The sequence below is a fragment of the Episyrphus balteatus genome, chromosome 1 (assembly GCF_945859705.1).
Source record: "Episyrphus balteatus chromosome 1, idEpiBalt1.1, whole genome shotgun sequence".
Classification (NCBI taxonomy): domain Eukaryota; kingdom Metazoa; phylum Arthropoda; class Insecta; order Diptera; family Syrphidae; genus Episyrphus; species Episyrphus balteatus.
In genome coordinates this window covers 165,597,639-165,617,781 of record NC_079134.1, presented here as the reverse complement: position 1 = coordinate 165,617,781, position 20,143 = coordinate 165,597,639, and the positions used below count along the sequence as shown (strand labels likewise).

The 20,143-nt window shown below is 30.5% G+C and overlaps 2 protein-coding genes across 4 annotated transcripts in view; one reads left to right on the top strand and one right to left on the bottom strand.

The window, feature by feature from the left end:
- Positions 1-20,143, bottom strand: part of LOC129921111 (pre-mRNA splicing regulator USH1G) — a 522,815-nt gene that overhangs the window by 307,860 nt on the left and 194,812 nt on the right. The gene's annotated exons all lie outside the window — the stretch shown is intronic.
- LOC129921109 (ras-specific guanine nucleotide-releasing factor RalGPS1) overlaps positions 1-20,143 on the top strand; it is a 53,725-nt gene that overhangs the window by 25,826 nt on the left and 7,756 nt on the right. The window lies entirely within an intron of this gene.

Below are 20,143 nucleotides of genomic sequence, written 5' to 3'. Positions count from 1 at the left end.
AGTTCCAAATTTTTTCAAAACTCAATTTTTTACGTTTATTTCAGAGCAACACACCGAACAAATTTTATAGGGTGTGACACTGGTTTATTATTTTAAAAACTTGTCCCGATATTGTAGTTTTCAAAAAGGTATAAAAGTTTCCAAAGTTGAAGTTAGATCGAAAAATATTTCAATTTTAATTCAACAAAACAGGGTTTTTCAGAGCAAAAATACAAACAAAAATAGAGGCTTTTGTTCAAAGAAAAATAAACAAACAACAGCTCGAGATAATGTGTTTATTTTTGTTTGATTTTTGCTCTGAAAAACCCTGTTTTGTTGAATTAAAATTGAAATATTTTTCGATCTAACTTCAACTTTGGAAACTTTTATACCTTTTTGAAAACTGCAATATCGGGACAAGTTTTTAAAATAATAAACCAGTGTCACACCCTATAAAATTTGTTCGGTGTGTTGCTCTGAAATAAACGTAAAAAATTGAGTTTTGAAAAAATTTGGAACTGTTAATTAGTTTGCAGCAAAATGGTGTACGAAATAAAAAATATTTTGATCAATTATTTGTTTCTTATTATTGGACAATGTTTTGGTGAAAGAATAATAAAAAACAAAAATCAATTGTGGGCGGAGGAAGCAAAATACTGTTGCAAAGTAGGGATTTTTCGAAATTTCACAAATAATGCATTTAATCGAAAACCGTAAGGATTTGGGATGAACAAGTTACCTAATTCTGAGAGCCCTTAAGTTGGCCTATCAGCATATTTCGTTTGATCCATTACTTTTGGGACACCCTGTATATACGGTACTTGTCATATACCGATTTTAGTAAAGTTGAAATTGCTCAAAAACGGCTCTAACTTGTTATTTATTTATATTTTTGTTTATTAACGGTACCTGCCATAAACCAAAAATAAAATTTCGAAAAAAATTATTTTTTGAAAAATCAAATTTTCGAAAACGGGACATTGAATTTTTTTGAAATTTTGGTTTTAGATGTTGATTAGTGATTTCTACAAAATGGCATTCCAATTTTATTTTAAAACTTTTTTTCCAAAGAATATTATTTATAAAAAATTAGTTTTTAAAAAAACGGCTCTAACGATTTTGAAAATTTTTTTTTCTAAAAATGCATCTTAATATATCAATCAAAACTGCATACTTGTTTTTGAGGGCAATTTGATTTCAGATTTTATTTTATTCTTTTTTAAAACGAATTTTATTTTTTTTTTTGTTTTGTACCTACATAATATATAATATAGTAGGTACCTTCATTTTCCAAATTTCTATATAAAAAGTCTTAAAAATTTTAGCAACTTTAACTCTAAGAGCAGGTTAGTGCGACCCAGTCTTGCATTATATTTTTAATCGGACAAACATATTAATATTTTCAAGTAGGTTCTACTGTTTAAGAAAATAAGAAAACATAAATGCTTACTTATCTTTGAATATTTCTCCAAGTGTACAAGAGTTTGTAAATTCAATTCCAACTGAAGAATATACAATTTTATTTGATTTCCAACAAGAATGCGGGCCAAAGATTTTTTTTCATTTCTCTTCTATAATTTATATGTTCTTTGCTTTGAATATGTAAGAAATTGAAAATTTTCCAATCAATTGAATGAAATGAAGCATGTTCTCACCTAATTGCCACTAAATCAATTAAGCAATTGAAAGTTCAACATACATAGAAAGTGAACATATTCTTTCATAAAAAAAAGTAATAAACGAATCGTGTTTAGATAAAAATAAAAAATGCATTCAACCCCATCTACAAATACAAACACCAACCACACCCACTTAATAGAACTTGAACTGATTTTTTTTTTGTCTTGTAATTTTTTTATGTTTCTTATTTTTGAAAATTAATATACTTTTTTTGTGTGTTTTTAATGCAATAGTGCATATCTAGAAGATGTTTATTGGATGGTAAAACACACTGACAGCATCACACTGAGTGCTTCTTATATATTCGATTTGGTTTTGACCCACAAAACTCGGACTGAAACTAGGCCACAACCACCATACACACAATATCGTTCCACTAGATAGGTAGAGCACTTCTCTATTTGAGGATGCAATTGTAGGCCAAATAGTTGCATGTGAGTTGTGAGGAGAGATGCAAAATTTGCATTTTCAGAATCAGGGTAGATAAATACACAAAGAACATGAGATTTTTTTGGGGGCAGAAATAAAAACAGAAAAAAAACATTCCTTAAAAATTGTTGGAAATATCATTTCACCGTGAAAAAAAAAGTATTTTGACATTCATCTTAAGTTTTGAAAAAGAATAAAAATCTTTGGGTAAAGAATGTTTGGAATGTTAAATTAATTTTTTGAAGAAGAAACTATGAACTAATTAATCGCATGTCCCAAATGATGTTTGTTGGAATGTACATGCGAAATATTTAACGTACCATACATGTAGCAGCTTTTTGCTGCATGTAAACATGAGAATTTAAGGACAAATTTTATTAAATTTTATTAAACATGTTTGGGAAGTCATCAATGTGACATAGAGGTGTGCTAAAGAGCTATTTTTAGAAGAGCAGTGATATCAGTGAGCAGCATATAAAAAGAGCAGATATTAATAGCTGCTATTTAATCATTCTTTAAATAGCAATCAACGCCGCAAATTACTCTTTAAATTTCCTCCCGATTTGATATGTAATTAAGGGGTAATAACACCTTGTAAACCATGAAATCGAGCGTCATTTTCATCAGCGTATAAAACAAAGAAGAAATATTATTTTCTTCTGGTGTTTGTTTAGTTTAATTAAGTATATTAATAAATAACAGAATAGGCTTATGTTAAATTTTTTAATGATGTGAAATTTTTTAAATGGCGGTGTAGTTCAGGATGATAGTAAAATCCTGTGCTCCCATCGGGCGACCAACTAACTCCTACAGTTTTTAACCGATTGGGCTGAAATTTTGTGTGGAGCTTAAAAATACTATTCTCTAGTGAAGTACGTAGGATTTTTTTGAAATATTAAAATTTAACGATTTTATGGTCTTTTTTCATCGAATTTTGTTTTTGGAATGAAATAATTTTTTCAAACTAATGCCATTTCTTTAAAAATTAATATTTCAAAAAAATCCTACGTACTTCACTAGAGAATAGTATTTTTAAGCTCCACACAAAATTTCAGCCCAATCGGTTAAAAACTGTAGGTGTTAGTTGGTCGCCCGATGGAAGCACAGGATTTTACTATCATCCTGAACTACACCGCCATTTAAAAAATTTCACATCATTAAAAAATTTAACATAAGCCTATTCTGTTATTTATTAATATACTTAATTAAACTAAACAAACACCAAAAGAAAATAATATTTCTTTTTTGTTTTATACGCTGATGAAAATGACGCTCGATTTCATGGTTTACAAGGTGTTATTACCCCTTAAAAATATGAAATACAAAATAAAATAAGGAATGTGACTATTTTCTTTTGTTTTTTAATAAGAAATAATTTCTTGAATGTCTGCACTGAAACAATGCTATTTCAAATTAAACTTATCTGTTTCGTCATCATCATGGTAAACTTTTCTTACAGCTTTGCTTTTTTTGTTCGTTAATACACCGAAAAAAAAATTGATAATAACAGCTATCAAATTAACATTTTTGAGTGACAAAAGTCGTCCAACAATTAAAATATCAATTTTGATATTTTATCATATCATTTTGACATTTTTTTAAGTTTAAGTGGATAGTGAAAATTTTACTTTGAAAATTAAAATATCATTTTGACATTTTTTTTAAGTTTAAGTGGATAGTTAAAATTTCACTTTGACAATTAAAATATCAATGTTGACTAGATTTTACGTTTTAAGCGGCCCATAGACACCACACTTGTGTCGGTGGGCGGAAATGTGTGCTGTGTGTGGGCTGGATTGAACACCAATTTTCGGTGTCAGACACGGAGCGAGTAAAATCAAAAGATTTTGATTTTTTTGTGTCAGTGTCTCAATCGGTGTGATGTCTAAATTGTTGTTGAGTGCGGAGTGTCGGAAGTTTTTTCAGTAAAATGTCAATTCGTGATTGCGAATACTGCTGATTTTTGAGATTGCTTGTGTGTACAATTTGGTGTGGCGTGTGTGGCGAAATGCAACACCGTTTTCAGTACACCGGTGTGCACACAAGTGTGGTGTCTATGGGCCGCTTTAGTTTATTATAATGAAACCTATTTCTTTCTTTTTCTTTTTTATTATTTTAATTATTTTAAGTATTTTCTTTCTTTTTCAAAACATTACTGAAAGTGAATATTCTTTACAAAATAGTGGTGATATTATTTTTTCTATTAGGGGATATATGTAATTGTTTTGTTATTTTCTCCCAAACTATGTGAAGTAAAATCTTAGTGCCGATCAAATTTTCTCAGTAAATCATACATTTTACTTCGAAAAAACACAAAGCGCCTTTAAATTAGTACACATTAAGAATTTTTTATTTAATATTTTTCAATAATTTGGAATGAGAAATTGATATGAAAAAATGATAATAAAATATCAAAAAAAAAAAAATTACAAAATGTGACATTTAAATATCATCCTGATAATAAAAATATTGTTTTAACATTTTAAATATCATAAAATACATTTTATAGAGCATTTTTGGCTGATATTTAAAAAATGTTATTTTGATATTTAAAAAATGTTAAATTGATATTGGTTTTTTTTTCGGTGTAAAAATTCTTAGATATGAAGAACAAATGATCACAAAAACCAGTGAAATTTTTAAGAGCCGTGAATATTTTCTGAAAGAGAGCAGTGAAGTTTCAAAGAACAGAAAGTTCAATTTAATTCAATTCAATAACAAAGAAAAAAATAAACACTGAAAATTCAATTGGATTGGATTTACTTAAGGCTGAGAATTGAGCAGTGAGCACCTATATTGTAGAGCAATCGCAACCGTTCTCTGCTCAGTGAAAGAGCAGGTTAATTGAAAGCAGGTATTGCAATAGCAGCCTCAGCTCTAATGCGAAGTATGTATTTCTAGCAAGCGACAAACATGCCATTACTTTTGATGACGTCAAACAAGCTGTATGTTATGAAATGTGACAAACCTATATAAATTGTTGAGATTTTTATGACTTTTCTGGATCTACTTAATTTTAATCAACTGAAAGATAAGAATTTTTCAGAAAGTCTATTCACCCTTAATAAAGGGCTTATCTTTCAAAATCCCCTTCCATTAGGCTTCATTTTTATTGCCTCACACTTAGCAACAAAAATACAAAACTCATTCTCGGGATTTCTTCTTAAATCTATTTAAATGATAAGAAAAGTCAACCCCAAGTTCATGTCGTCTACAAGCATATTTGCGCTAAAAACAATTTTACAAGATAACTCTGAAAAAATGGGGGGAATCACCAATTAACATTTTTGAGAACTAATTTTAAAGAAAAATACAAATTCTTGGAATGAAATTTCTAAAGATAACTTTGATTTTTACACAAAAATAAGAAATTTTGTTCTTAAAAACAAAACAAACAAAATTCCCTTCAATTTAAAGTATTTTTAGATTTCAACAAGAAAAAGTATTCACCCACCCTTTTTTTGTATCCACCATGGCAATGCAAATAAAAAATTCCAACACAAACCCTAGCAAAAGAAGACTGTCGCATCTCTGGAAATTCTTTGTTCCCTTTTTTTCTTGAAGTTGGTTTTACGCAAATTAATGGAGAAAACATGTTTAAATGAATGAATCTTTTGCGAAAGGTACTCAGGATTACCTACTCTCTAAAAGGAACATTCTGTGGGTGAGGGTGTGCAAAAGGAAAGTACTTGGGTTACGCAGGCTATATAATCCAAATATACAGTCAACCGCATAACTATATAACAACTCTCGACGATTTTGCCAACACAACACGGTCCCACTCGCATAGCGCATAGGGAAAAAAGAAAAACAAGAGTGCACCCTTATAAAAATTGTATAAAAATAAAACATTTGTTTTTAAATTGTTCAATATAATAAAGTTCTTGTGCACTTTTGTTTTAGATTCGTTTTTTTTTATTGAATTATTTCGAGCTGAAAGAGACGACAAAAAAAATTAAGAAACAAAAAGAAACTGTGTGTGCTTTTCCAGAGCGTGTGTTTGTGTTTAAAAAAGCTGAAACCGATTAAGGTCATCTTTTGTGTGTTTATTTGCGTGTCCTTTGTTTAATCAACTTAATTCAGAATTGAGTGCATTTGGAATTGTTTTGAGATTTAAAATAGATTCGAGAATGTTAAAGTAAATCAATGCAATATGTCATCCGTGTTTTCTGGGATACTATAATTTAACAAAAGATGTCAATAGATTTAAGGTTCCAATTCTAAATATACAACCAAAAATAAAAAAAAAAAACTAATTTTCCAAGGCAGATGTGGGATATTTCATCGTCCCGGGTTTTCCTTTGAATTTGTACTGTACAAAATATACACAGATTTTCATAAAAACAACAGTAGAATTTGTTAATTAACTAAACGGTACAAAGAAAAATGTGTCCACTTAATTTTTTTGAAAATATAGGATTTCTTTTCTACTGTCACGGGTGGGACAAATTATGCTGAGTGATTTTGAGGTAGAGTATACGAAAATATTTGAAATTTCTATTCAAATCTATTGGATTGCTTCAAACATTTGGACCACTGTGCGCAGGGATGTTTGAAAGTTTAAAATTCAGTACATAAAAAAATTTAATTTCGTACCTACATAAAGTTGGGTACTCTTCATCAAATTCCGAACTTTTACATAAAAGTCTTTACACCTATCTATTAACAATGTGAATTGAAGTCTATACAGTACTAGAAATAACTAAGTGTACAGTGCGACCCAGCATTTTGTACCACCCCCAATTTTTATTTTGCTTATTCGATAAAGAATTGGGTGAATATCATAAAACTAATTTTTTGAACTCGTGAAATTGACCTTTTGACCGCCATCTTGAATTTTAGTTTTTGTTATATGAGTTGTAGAAAATTTTAAGGTGAATCTTTTCTCGGAAAGTTTTTTTCATAATTTTGATAAAAAGTCCTCGAAGCTTAAAATTTTTCTTTTTTTTCGTTTGTTTTTCTTTTTGGCTTGTAACTTTTTTAATATTCAAAATATCGAAAAATTGTTCTTAACATAAAAGAAGCGAAATTTAATTGTCTACGTTTTTTGTATGACCAACTTTTACCTAGGATGAACAAAAGTCAAAATATTTAATAATTACTAAAATCCAAGATGGCGACCAAAAGGGGATTTTCACGAGTGCCAAAAATCAGTTTTATGATATTCACTATCGAAAATTTTCTATCGAATGAGAAAAAAATACAAAAATACAACTTTTCCCTCCTGAATTTGAAATCGACTGAAAAACTATTAAAAGTCCTTTTTATAAAAGAAAAAAAGCCTTCCAATTTCTATTGACATTCATCCAAGATCCAACTCTATTTGAATTAACAGTTTATTTTTTGCATCATTTTTTAAAGCAAATCAACAAACTGATATTGCCATAATACTTGAACTAGTATCACCTTTCCCGGTAGCATTAACTTGTACACGTTCACGGTAAAACATTTATTTTCACAATAAGATGCATCTTCCAATATAGTTTCCTCATTTATAGATAGACAGCCAAACAAAAAAAAAAAGCCAATAATCTTAAAGAGAATTTTCCGTACAAACAAATCATTCAAAATGGCCATAAATGGGATGCATTTCTTCCTGGTTTGGATTTCATATAAAAATAAATCTACACGCTACTGACATACCGCACCATTCGATTCACACTCCAAATCAGTTCCACTATTATATTTTACAAAACGGACTGTAATTGATCTGGTTGAGTGCTTCTAACATTTCTTCCACATCATCCATCAAACTATCTCATCTCATCGTACGATATACGTTTGATGGTGGCCGCCAGCAGCAACTCCAGCAACAGTATATGAAATAAATAAATCCAACTTGCTGTTGGCGAATCAATCAATTGTCCACATAATGTGATCTCTGTGATATTAAATCTTCAAATCTCAGGAAAATCTCTTTTCTATTTAAAAATTATATAAATCAGCCGTGAAATTTTAAGCTTTGAAAACAAAAACAAAAAAGTGATGCGGAAAACTCAAGAAAAACCCCGAAGTCTAAAATCCTCAATATTCATTGATGTTTTAGATTAGCACACTTGACAGAGCCGCCAAAAGTCTGATGTTTTTGATTTCAAACAATTTAACTGCCAGGCATAACTAATACCACTGCATAAGCTCCACAGATAGAAATCTTCTATTCATAGAAGCACAGGCAAACTCAATTAATTTTATTTTATCTCTGTGCCGGTTTAAGGATAAGTATTGGTTTTTTGGAAATTTTTCAAAAAGAAGATGTTTTTTAGATATATAAAAAAAAGGAGTTTGATTATCTTTTATTATTATGAACTTTTGCTTGATTGTTTTTTTTCAAAAAGAAGATTTCAGTTTCCGGTTTTATTAATCGGACCACTGTACACTTAATAAGAAGAGTTCTGAGTTTAGATATGTACCAAATTGGAAAAGTTTTTCATCTCTTGCAACATAAGAAAAATTCTGATAAAAGATATTCTCAGGATGCTTCTTTTGCATCCAGAGTCAACCTGTGCCAACTATATGCTGCAACACTCGTTCATTGGGGTCTTTAGGATTCCAGAAGGAAAATGCCAACTTTACGTTCCATCAATAATTGTAACCCTTACTAAGAAAATCTTGTAAAGGCCGAATAAACGGCCAGTGTTATAGGTTTTCGTTAAAAAAAAACTTAATCATTAAATATGTTCCACAATCAGTAAACATGTACCACAATCAGTTAATATGTAAATCATTGAATGCGTTCCACAATTTGAAAATGAATTGTGAAAAAGTTTTGGAACGCTCTCAATCAGTAAATATGTTCTACAATCAGTAAATACGTTCCACAACCAATAAATATGTTCCACAATCAATAAATACGTTCCACAATTAGTAAATTTGTACGTTTCAAAGACAGTGAATGCGTTCCACAATTTTAAAATTAGTTGTGAAAAGTTTTGGAACGCTCCACATTCAGTGAATAGGTACCTCAATTAATAAATACGTCCCACAATCAGTAAATATAAATACATTTGCCAATTTGTAAATAATATATGTATGTAATAGTTTTGGAACGATGTTACAATTTATTCAAACTTTTTTTTGTATTAAAGTCATAAAGTAAATGAATAGTTTTCACATTGTTTTAATGTCATGTAAAATCATGTTCTCAGGAATTTAATAAAACAATTTCCCAACAACACAAGAAAGCTGTAGAATTTAAATTTCCACCCTAAGTTTTTTGTATGAATATATTAAAGGTACAAAGCCATGTGCAAATTTTCATTAAAAAAAAAAAATGAAACAAAAAATCATTAAAGTAGGTAAGAACACACAACATCTACGAGCACCCCTTTTCATTTATTTATATTTCATCTCATAGAACAGAGCAGAAGCAGATTGAGTTTTATACCATAATTGGCAAAAGCCAATGGACACTAATGCAAATTAGGGCATAATCCGTGTATGGCTTGTTTACCTCTCCTTGGGCATTTGTTTATGCTTGATGCAACCAAACCGCCCAAGCTCCTTTCGTGTTTTTTTTTGACTTTGTTTTGTTTTTGTTTGTAGGTGAAAAAAAAAGAGGGAGGAGGCAAAAGGCTTCTGCTTGGCTTGTACGATAAAACGGGTGCATTGAGTGAGTGCTAACGTACGTTCATAAACACAATGAACATACTCACTCTGCGATATGTTTTGTATTTTGTTTTGTTTTGTGATTTGAATAATTAAATAGAACACAAGCAACAGCAGCAGCTAGTAGCAAGCAAGCAAGCAAGCTTAAAAGGGTCGTTCTTCGCTTAAATAAATATTGTTATCAGTGCTTTTGCCGCTACTGCTGCCGCACAATATAAATACAGTGGACCAAATTAGCTTTTAAACTAAAAAAAAAATCGTTAAATAAAAAAGAAGTGCCAATCTTTTCGATCGTCATTTTGGGCGAAATATCATGAAATCAATTAAAAATCATTTCCTTTTATAAAAACTTATTATTTTTCCACAAAAAAATTCATGAATAAATGTTCCCTTTTTGGCAAATTTGAACGTGAGTTAGTCATTCATTCATTCATAAAGCTTCTATAGATTCATAAGCCTAATACGCCGAAATCGATTGTTATCAGCGCTTTGTGAAAATTTGGAAGTCAAAAAAATTACGAAAAAATCATTTTTTTTTTTTTATTTTATCCGACTTTTCCATACTAATTCCCACTGTAGAACGTAAACGAGGTGACACAAGTTGCTTTAACGTCACAACCACGCATCGTCCTCATTTCTATACACATCACAAAGATAGACATCTCTCTACTGCAGCACATAAGGTAGGTGTTTTCTGTCTACATTTGCATGTGTATATGATAATTTTCTACTCAACATATATTTATACGATGCGGTGCGTTTTAAAAATAAATTTTTAAAGTTAAAACAAACAAAAAAATACTGTCTCCTTGTCCCTTATTTTTAGAGTCGAGTTTTTGTCGTGGGGCGCGTTGTCTCGCTTTTCAAATACTTATTTTTGCCTGCTTTGGAAGATTTATTTGCAAACCAAAAAAAAAAAACAAAAGTGCTTTTGATTATTTATGTTAAAATATTTTTTTTTTCGAAAATGAGAATGGACTATTACTTTTGTTCTTTTTGAAATGAAATAATTTCGTTTATAAAAATAAAATAAAAAAACTGTTTGAAGTTTAAAGAGATTAAATGTTCTTTAACAACAATTGTTTCCATGTTTTGCGGTATTTTTCTTTTATATTTTTCATTTATTTTTTTGCAATTAAATATTTTTTTAAGGTCAAAACATAAGATAAGACTATCAGAGAATTTAAAGTTGTTATAGTGTTTTTGTTTTCTTTTAAATAAACAAAAAACACACAAATTATGACTTAAACCACAAAGTATTTGGTGAAACTTCTGAGAATGAAATCCAACGGAAATACGTTTTCATTGTTTATTGAAATGAGGGTTGTTTATTGTTTTTTTTTTTTTTTTTGTGAATTGCATAAACATTATGGTTTGTTTCGATATTAGTTATCAAAGTTTTCAGAGTATCTCATATAGACGCCGCCTTTTTAATTTATGGAAGCATAACGCAATGTTTAATGTTTTAAACTAAAGTTAATTGCAAATTGCTCTTATTAATTTCATAGTTACTGCATATTTAATGGAGATTTAAATGAGTTTTGAAATAAATATTAAATAAACAAACTCTCCAAGTGGTTGCTGGGTGGACCACCACAGTTTATGCCATGTAGGATTTCGAAGCGGACTCAGCCAAGGTTTGGTTGAACAGCTGAGAAGTTCTTCCATCTAAATAGTACAATCCTCATAAATTCAACTTCACCATAGATCTGATTTCCTCATTTCAGTGGTGGGGTGAGCTTTTAAACCGTGCCAAAGAGTGCAGGACTGCGGAAAAAAAAAACAGTCGCTAACGAGCTTTTTCAAACGCATGACAAGGTCCGAAAAAGACCAGCCTTTCTTGCTGTTTCTTAAAAAAAAAAAAAATATAGCGGGAAGCAAGATTTACGCCATGGTGGAGATGTAGTTCTGAATGTGACTGAAACCTACACATCGGCCAAGCCTTCTAACGAGCGTCGCCGAGTAGAGCGGATCATCAAACTGCGGAGTTCGGCAATCTAAAGTAGGTACATTAAAATGGGAAAACAGTCATTTCTGTACTCGAATAAATAGCGTTCATCGCAAATGCTGAAAGAAATACTAATGCAAATACAACTGGTCATTTTTCAAAATCTTAAATTTACTTTATTTATGTATATATAGGGCTGATATTTTACAAGTTATAAATAAAGTTTATGCTTAAAATAAACTTCCCCATCCGTTGCAAATTAGTTTCGCAGCAACATTTTCTTCTGATTCAACGATCTGTGGTAGAGATTGCTTATTCTCAAATTCATCATTAGAATTCTCTAGAGTTAATAGCTTCATCTGTTGGCTATCAAAGTTTCCAAATGTTATCACATCAGGTTCTGCTTGTTCCTGGGTCTGCTGAAGATAATCAGAATGAATTTGACTTAGTTGCTGCTGATGATTGACTTCTGATGAAGGTCCTTGATGATGAAATTCAGGAAAAGTCCAATCATTTTGTTGTTGATGTAAAGGTGTTGAGTAATTGGGTTGAATTTGCATATCATGTCCACCATTATAGTGTACTTCTGGGGTAATTGGAACATCTCTTCCATTTGTACTCAAATTATCTTCAACAGCATGTGCTTGCATCCAATTATTCCAAGCCTGACAATCTTGATAATTTTGTACTGGTGAATAATACTGAACTTGTTGGACACTTGCATCAAATGATTGTTGATATGAAATTTGTTGAGTATTTGGACTTTGGTTTGGATCATAAATTGTCCAAATATTTTGTTGAGCTTCATCTTGGCCAGCATTGATTGGAGAACTTGTAATTGGAGATTGTTGATTAAATTCGCCTTCGCTTATTGTCTCACTTCGTTCTTCCGAGTTTCCTGAATCGTCATTCTCAATTAAAGCATCAATTTGTCGTTGGTAGGCTCCTTCAAACAAATCAAACATATGAGCTTTGTTAACCGAGTTAAGTTGTCGAATGATTCGATGAATTTCATAAATTCTTTCAATCGATTTTTCTGATCCTTTGATGGTAACCGACATTCCAATGTCCTTTTCCTTATGTGAAATTGTAATCCGGACACCAGCTTTTCTTCCAAGTTCCATAATATCTGTGGCAGTTTCATATTCATCGGAAATATCGAAAGTCAATTCGATTGGGAAGTTTCCAACCAACTCGTTTCTTGCCGCTAAGGTTTCATCAACAGTTCCGGTAATGGTGACTTGAGATCTTCGATTGCCTCTCATTGATAAATCCGGGAAGAATATTTTCGTGTTTGTGTGTTCCATTATTTGAGTTAGATTTTCGCAATTCTCTCCTTTGACTGCATCATGATGTTGAGGTGGAACCTGGACTTGAACGCTGACTATACTGTTGGTTGCCATTTTACCCAAAGCATAACTTAAAAGTGATCGGGTAGCTTGTTTAAGTTGATCCACTCGTCTTGTAGATCCTCTTATTAAAACCAACATTGTATTTGGTTTGGGACTTGATAAAAACATTACATGAACTTTGTAATTATTACCAACACTTTCTGGTGATGGTACTTGTCGGTTCGCTGGCAATTCGAAGGACATCAAGATTGGTGAAGATAAACGTAGAAGACTTCTTGCTTCTTCCAAGTCATCTAACATTCCGTGGACTGTAATTTGATTTCCTTTTTTGATCATATTTGGATCAGGAAATTGGATATGAGTTTGAGTATCATTCATGATTCGGTTGACAATGTTGTTATTTCTTCCCATGATAAAATGATGATCCACATTTGAAACGGCCATTTTTAGTCGGAAAATTGAATCATTGATTTCTAAACGTGATAGAATGAGTCCTTTAGCCCAAGTTATATCTTCCTTGCGTCTTCCAGAAACTCGAATAAATGGATGGTGCTTATTTTTGATAGCTTGGTCAAGTGGTTGTTTCCATTCAACTCTTGTCTGAGTTGATTCCATTATTTGTTCAAAATATAAATCGGCTTTAGTTTTTGCATCTATGAAAGTTACAGTTGATGACATTTTTTGCAATTTGGAGCGATCAACTTCGAAATATTCCTCGTGGAGTAATTCTTTTCCCAGAGTATTTGTTGGTGATTGTTTTTTATTTAATAATGCCATTTTTTTACTTTTTACTATAACACTTTATATTTATAATTAATATTTTTTAGTTTTTTTTGACTTAGTGTGGTTTGTTGATCTCAAAACGAGATTGACTGATTTCAAAATTCAATTTCACCCGGTTTATATGGTTTAAAAAAATCCTTCAGTGCAAATCCTTAATTACATATTTTTCACCTAAAAGTAATTAGCGCAGGATAAGTCAGGTAATATTTGGCAATAAATCCCATAGGTGCATTTAAGCTTTGGTCACAGGTAGAACTGTGATAATAAGATCAACCCTTGATGAACTGGATTAAATACTTTGTCACTACAACAATATCCGAGGGGATAGAAATATAATTATGAAAATGGTAAAACCCTTGTTTATTTGTTTTTATAACATAAACGAATGCACAAGTCATTTTTGCCTTCCTTATCTAATTATATAAAGGTAAGGTAAATTGCTAAATATTTCAGTAAGTCATAATTAAAAAATGATTTAAGGAAAATTTGAACTCTAGAAAAGTATAGCAAGAAAAATGCTTCGTTTTTTTTTGTAAAAAAAAAACAATTTCTCTATAGAATCCTAAAGTCTCAAACTCTTGCGTTTGAAAGATTTAAAATTCTTTTTTGAGGTCAAAATATACTTGAAATGTTTCATTACTCTGCTTAAAATATATTTAGAAACCAAGAAACACCTTCAAATTAGAAGTTAAATGTGGCATAAATCGTGGGTTCAGAGGACTTTAAGTCCATATTTAAAATTGCTTCTATCAAAGACTTTCATTGTCCCATTTGGGTATTTTTAATCGCCATTCCGAATATATCAAAAATTTCCTGAAATTATTAGGGCCAATTTTTCAATACTTAGTTAAACAGTCAGTTAGTACTTATTCCTAAGGATAGAGAAAAAATCAATTTTTCAACAAGCAGATATAGCTTATTCCTAAGAATAAAACTATCTGCTTCTTTCAGAGACGAATAAAAATTATTCTAAGGAATAATCTCAACAAAAATATTGTGTCAGTTGTCAAAGCTGTTTTGAAAGAATTTTGAAAAAAATACAGTAGAACACAAGAAAACAAAAACAATCATGAATAAAAATGACGTTTAATTTTAAATATTTTTGAATTTGACAATTTTTTTTTGTTATTCTGTAGAATAAATTATTCTTGATTGAAAAATTCAATATTTTTATCTGATTGTTTATGAGCCTAACAACTTTATTCGTCAAACAGTTAACTGACTGTTTATTAGAAGATTGAAAAATTGGCTCTAAAAATAAAAACAAAATAATTTATCACAACCTAAATTAACCCAGCCCAAATGCCTAATCGAGATTATTTAAAAAAAAAAAAACAACTTCAAAAACCCTTAAAAAATGGACAGGTTCAGAAACGTTAGGGACTTAATATTTAGGTAATTTCTCGTTCTCTGATTGGTCAACTGTCAAAAAAAAAATCCTTCCAATTTAGGTAATTTTATTGGAAAGCTGACTGGAAAGTTAGGCAAGAAAATTCTCCCTAATAATTTAGGAAAGTTTTTTTTGTCAACATGACAGCTGATTGTTTTTAATTATAGAATTATGTTAGCAAAATTAAATCTATTTATGTGAAAAACGAGTAAAAAGTGCATTATCGGTTATAATTAAAATTATTTATTTATTAAAGTTAAGTGAAATTTGGTTTCTGCCCCATGCGATCTGTAAAATTATTCAATAATTTTCGAAGTTTGACAATAACATCAGATCCAAACAAATTTAGTCAATTTACTCAAATCTCCGTTCAGAAAATGACGTTACCTAAATATCTAGTCCCTAATATTTCCTGAACGTGCCCAATGTAAATGGTACCTCCAAATTTCAAAATTTGGCACTGCTTTTGAGATAAGTAACGCTTTTTTTTGCAAGTGCATATAAAATCAAACTAACTAGAACATAACATTCTTGTTAGCGTTTCATTTGTATGAATAATTGCGACTTTTGTATTCCGTAATGATTCTAGTTTTGGAATCTGAAATCGAAAACAAATTTGGAGTTGTGTTAACTTGGCCCCAAAAGTATAATTTCTTTCTACTTTTTTTTTTCAAAAAGATGACCATTTTTTTTTGACCACCCACAGTACTTGAGAAAAAAATGGTTTTGAAAAATTGGGGAAACGTTTTTTTTTTGTCAGATTTCACTATTGTATTCGAAATACCATCACTGGTGTTAAATGTTTACAAATTCATCGATAGATACCATTCCACTACCTACGTGCAATGTTTTTTCCTTAATTTATTCGAGTATTTGCTACTTGCTTTGCATACGAAAATTTACACCAATCCCCCAATAAGAAATTCGTAATAAAAACGGTTCTCATTTAATGGGTTTTCTTGCTGTTTTAATGAATGAATTTCATCGAGAAAGAAAAGAAAAACAAACGCAAACAAAAATAACTCGAATAACTAATAAAACATCCAGTATACGAAGAACCATCCATCACATAATTTGCTGTGTACAATTTGTCCAGCTACAAATAAAAAATAATAATCCTACACTTTCCTTCATTTGCAAATAATATCAATCCATTACCATACTGACATACTGCAACACTAACAACCATCATTTAAGATTCATTATAACTTTTTTTTTTGTTTGTTTTTATTAAGATGTAAATTAATTTTGAATCAACTTGGACGTTGTGTTTGCCGGCATACCTACACTTGAGAGACGAGAGAATGGTATCGTTCCGCTAAGATCTAAGATCAGATAATTTGTTTATTTTTTTTTTTTCTTCTTCCACAAGTCTTTCAAATGTTCGTCCAACCCACGAGAACGTCCATTTTCATGTAGCTATATTTTTTTCTGCAAACCCCCTTCATTCTGACTTCATCTTCTTATTCTAACTATAAACAATAATAATAATCTGCAATTAGTTACTCATTTCGACCTAGTGCAAAATAATTCCTCTTTATGAAGATGGAACAGTGAAGTCTCGATTAGGTGGACAAGATATAAGACGATTAAATCGGCCCACACAAAAAAACAAATAAACTACAATAAACTAGACCGACCCACCTAAGGTTATGATTTCGATGCTCTGAATCCCAATCCGAAGTGCGTTTGGCCTCATCAGTTCCAGTAAAGAGCAAAATACCGCCAAAAAGGCTAAATTGCAATTTTTTGACCTGATAGAGCCCAACGGATCTCGGGTTCGGATTTGAGAGCGTTTAAATAATGGTAACCCAGTAAAAAAATGACGAGACAAAAGATTTTTGGAATTAAAAAAAAACACTATAATTTCTGTCCATTTAATAGATACTCCACTGTATGTTCAAATAAAATTAAGAAAATAACAAATAATTGCAGTAGGAATGTTATAATAACTGCCACCGTGCTGAAGATCTTTCGTTCAAGTATAGCATATGTATAAGTAGATATAGCGCGTCAGAATGACGACGCCAAATATCATTCAGATTGGCGAGGAAATTGAATTTTTATTTGCGTTTGATTGCGAAAGAGCGTATAAGGCATCATCGAATCATGATAAAAATAGAAATACTTAAAATTTTTTGTTTTAATGTGAGCTCATTTGTATTTTTTTTTTTCTTAAAATTAGACTTTTGAATTTCCGTAATCTTTAAAATAGTAATTTATCCAGCTGGACTATATTTTTGCGGCTTTATTTTTGTTGTTGTTATTAAAACCACAATGAGTTTCCTAATCTAAAATAAAAAACAAAAAAATTAATTCATATAATAATTTTTATCTAAAAATAATTGTTGGTTTGTGGGAAGATTTAATTTCACTTACTTACTGCGCAATTAGACTTATACTTATCTGATGATTCTATTATATTTGCATAATTACTGCAGAAGCTTTCTATATATATTTGCATTTTGCAAAAAAAAAAAACACTATGAATTGCGGTTTCTCTGATTTCACTTGATAACGTTTCGCAATGAAATTTATGAGTTTGACCTGAGATCAAAAGACGGTTCTTTAAAAGACGCATGTGTTGTGAAAATAGAAAGTGAAGTTCCTTTGGATGTCTACTCATAAGTAGAAATCTACTACTGCATACCAGACTAGATTCATAATAATCTACTCCTGAGTAGTCTACCATCTCCAAAAGAACTCGGGTATTCTTAGGCAATAGTAAAATATTTTTATTGAAAAACTATAAAAAAACTAATTGCAATCCAAACTTCTCTCTGGAGATAAGAACAAATGAGTTTGTTTAGAAAACCTGGCAAGACAACTTCAGTACCTTTGAAACCTTTAGTAGAAATGAGCAATAAGAAAGGACCAAGCTTAAACAACTTCTTTCGTTGTTTCACGAACCAAGACAAATTCTACAGTAAACAACTTCCTTCATCTTAAAAAAGAGAAAAATACTTGGAAAAGTATTAAATTCATTGCTTTTTCGTTTTGTTTGATAGTTTCGAGAACGTACTTATACGAAAACTGTTATCTTACTTTTTGGCCATTACACTGGCCAACAATTTTCAACTTTTTAAAATTTTCGATAAAAATTCACATCAAATTTTATAAATTTGTGTTCTATAAGCTCAAAAATCATATTGTTTTTTTTTTCTAGCAGCTCTATTTTTTGAAATTATTATTTTTCATAGTTGGGGAAGTATTCATTACTATTTTATTAAAATTTCAAGAAAAAATTATAAGTATTTGGAGTCAGTTAGCCTAAAATCAAATAATTCATTTATTTTTAGGAGCCCTATTTTTTGAAATATTTTAGTTTTCCACATTTTGGGGGTAATTTCGTACTTATTTTAAAGTTATGCTTATTTCAACTGTTTGTTAACATTTTCCAGAAAATTTTATATCGAACGTAATGAACGTAATGGTCCTTTACCCCAAGTCCCCTATTAGATAGTTCGGTATAACTTGTTGCCGAATGAATATTATGATGCAAGGTATTAAGCGACTAACAAAAGAGTACAATTTGCTTGAGATTCTAGCCAACTCTCTTCACCGGGTATTTTATATGTCAACGTAAAGCCTAGTACATACTTGTGAAGCAATACGTAAAGTGAATTCATACAATTTGTTTTTGTTTTCAATTTTCAAATAATTTTGTTGTAATAAATACGTAGATTCACGAGTGAAAGAGATTCCCGTACATTTTTCACGTGAACTATTTCACTTCGTGAAGCGAAAATCTCCACAAAAAAAAAGTAGAACCTAAATTCATAAATGTTAAGAGAAAATCTGACGGTTACTATGCAGATGTACATAATACGATTTCATGTTTGCTACCAAAACTCTTATTTGGTACTCAATACTCCAGAGTTTTTTTCCCAAAAAATTGTGGAAGTGTGGACTTCCACAATTTTATTATTTTTGCAATATGCCTCTACCCGAAGTTACCCTACACCATTTTTTTCCGACTTTTCTTGAGATTTAATTTCCTTACCATATTTAATTTGCTTATAATTGCACGTATGTAACGATTTCTTATCGGCTTTGTCTTGCGTTATTTCTCTTTCCTTTTCGACCAATACCCAGTTCAAGAGTTTAAGCGCAGCATCATCTCAATGAAAAACCGATTAAGATAATGCGGCTCTCCAACGCAAACTCAATTTTTAAACATTTTTATAATAACTCAAAGTCAATGAAAATCTAACATAGTCCATAAAGTTTCGATTTGTCTTTGATTTTACCTCAAGTACAGAAAAAAAATTCGAACTAAAGAAAAGTTGATGACTTTCGTTTTTTTTTTTTCTAACAAAAAACACGTGAACCTTATTTTGAGAGAGTGTAACATGTCATCTAAGTCGACAATGAAACCTCACAACAATATATCAACATTAATCTTCATTACAGGTGATTCTCTACCAACAATACAAATAGAGTACGGAGGATGTTACAACAAAAAATAAATACAAAAAAAAGGAAGAACTAAATAAATATAGACAAAAACCTGATGTACTTCAAGCATAAATATTTACCTTCTAGAAGGTAAACTCCACTACTATCTACTCCATATATGAAAGTACATTTACTATACATTTGTTGTTTTTTTTTTTTTTTGTTGGTCATCAAAAGAAACTTGATGTCTTGATGTTGATGTGGTGAAAACATTGAAAAAAACTCATCTGAGCGGGAAAACTTGTTTCAGAAAAAAAAACAACAAAACTAAATAATAGAGACCATACAAACTTCCAATCTTCTTTATATCTTGCCGCTAATGTTTTGGCGTACTTTCTATGTTTTTATATTTCTGTTTGCCTTGTTTTTGTGTTTTTATTTTTATTCCCTGACCCACACACAAAACTGGAAAGTTCGAGTTTATTATTTTGTGTTGTTCTTCAAATGGCTTTCTGGAGTTCTTCCAGGAAGTAAATACATATACGTACTCAGATAGATCAAAATAGCCCCCCTCTCTTA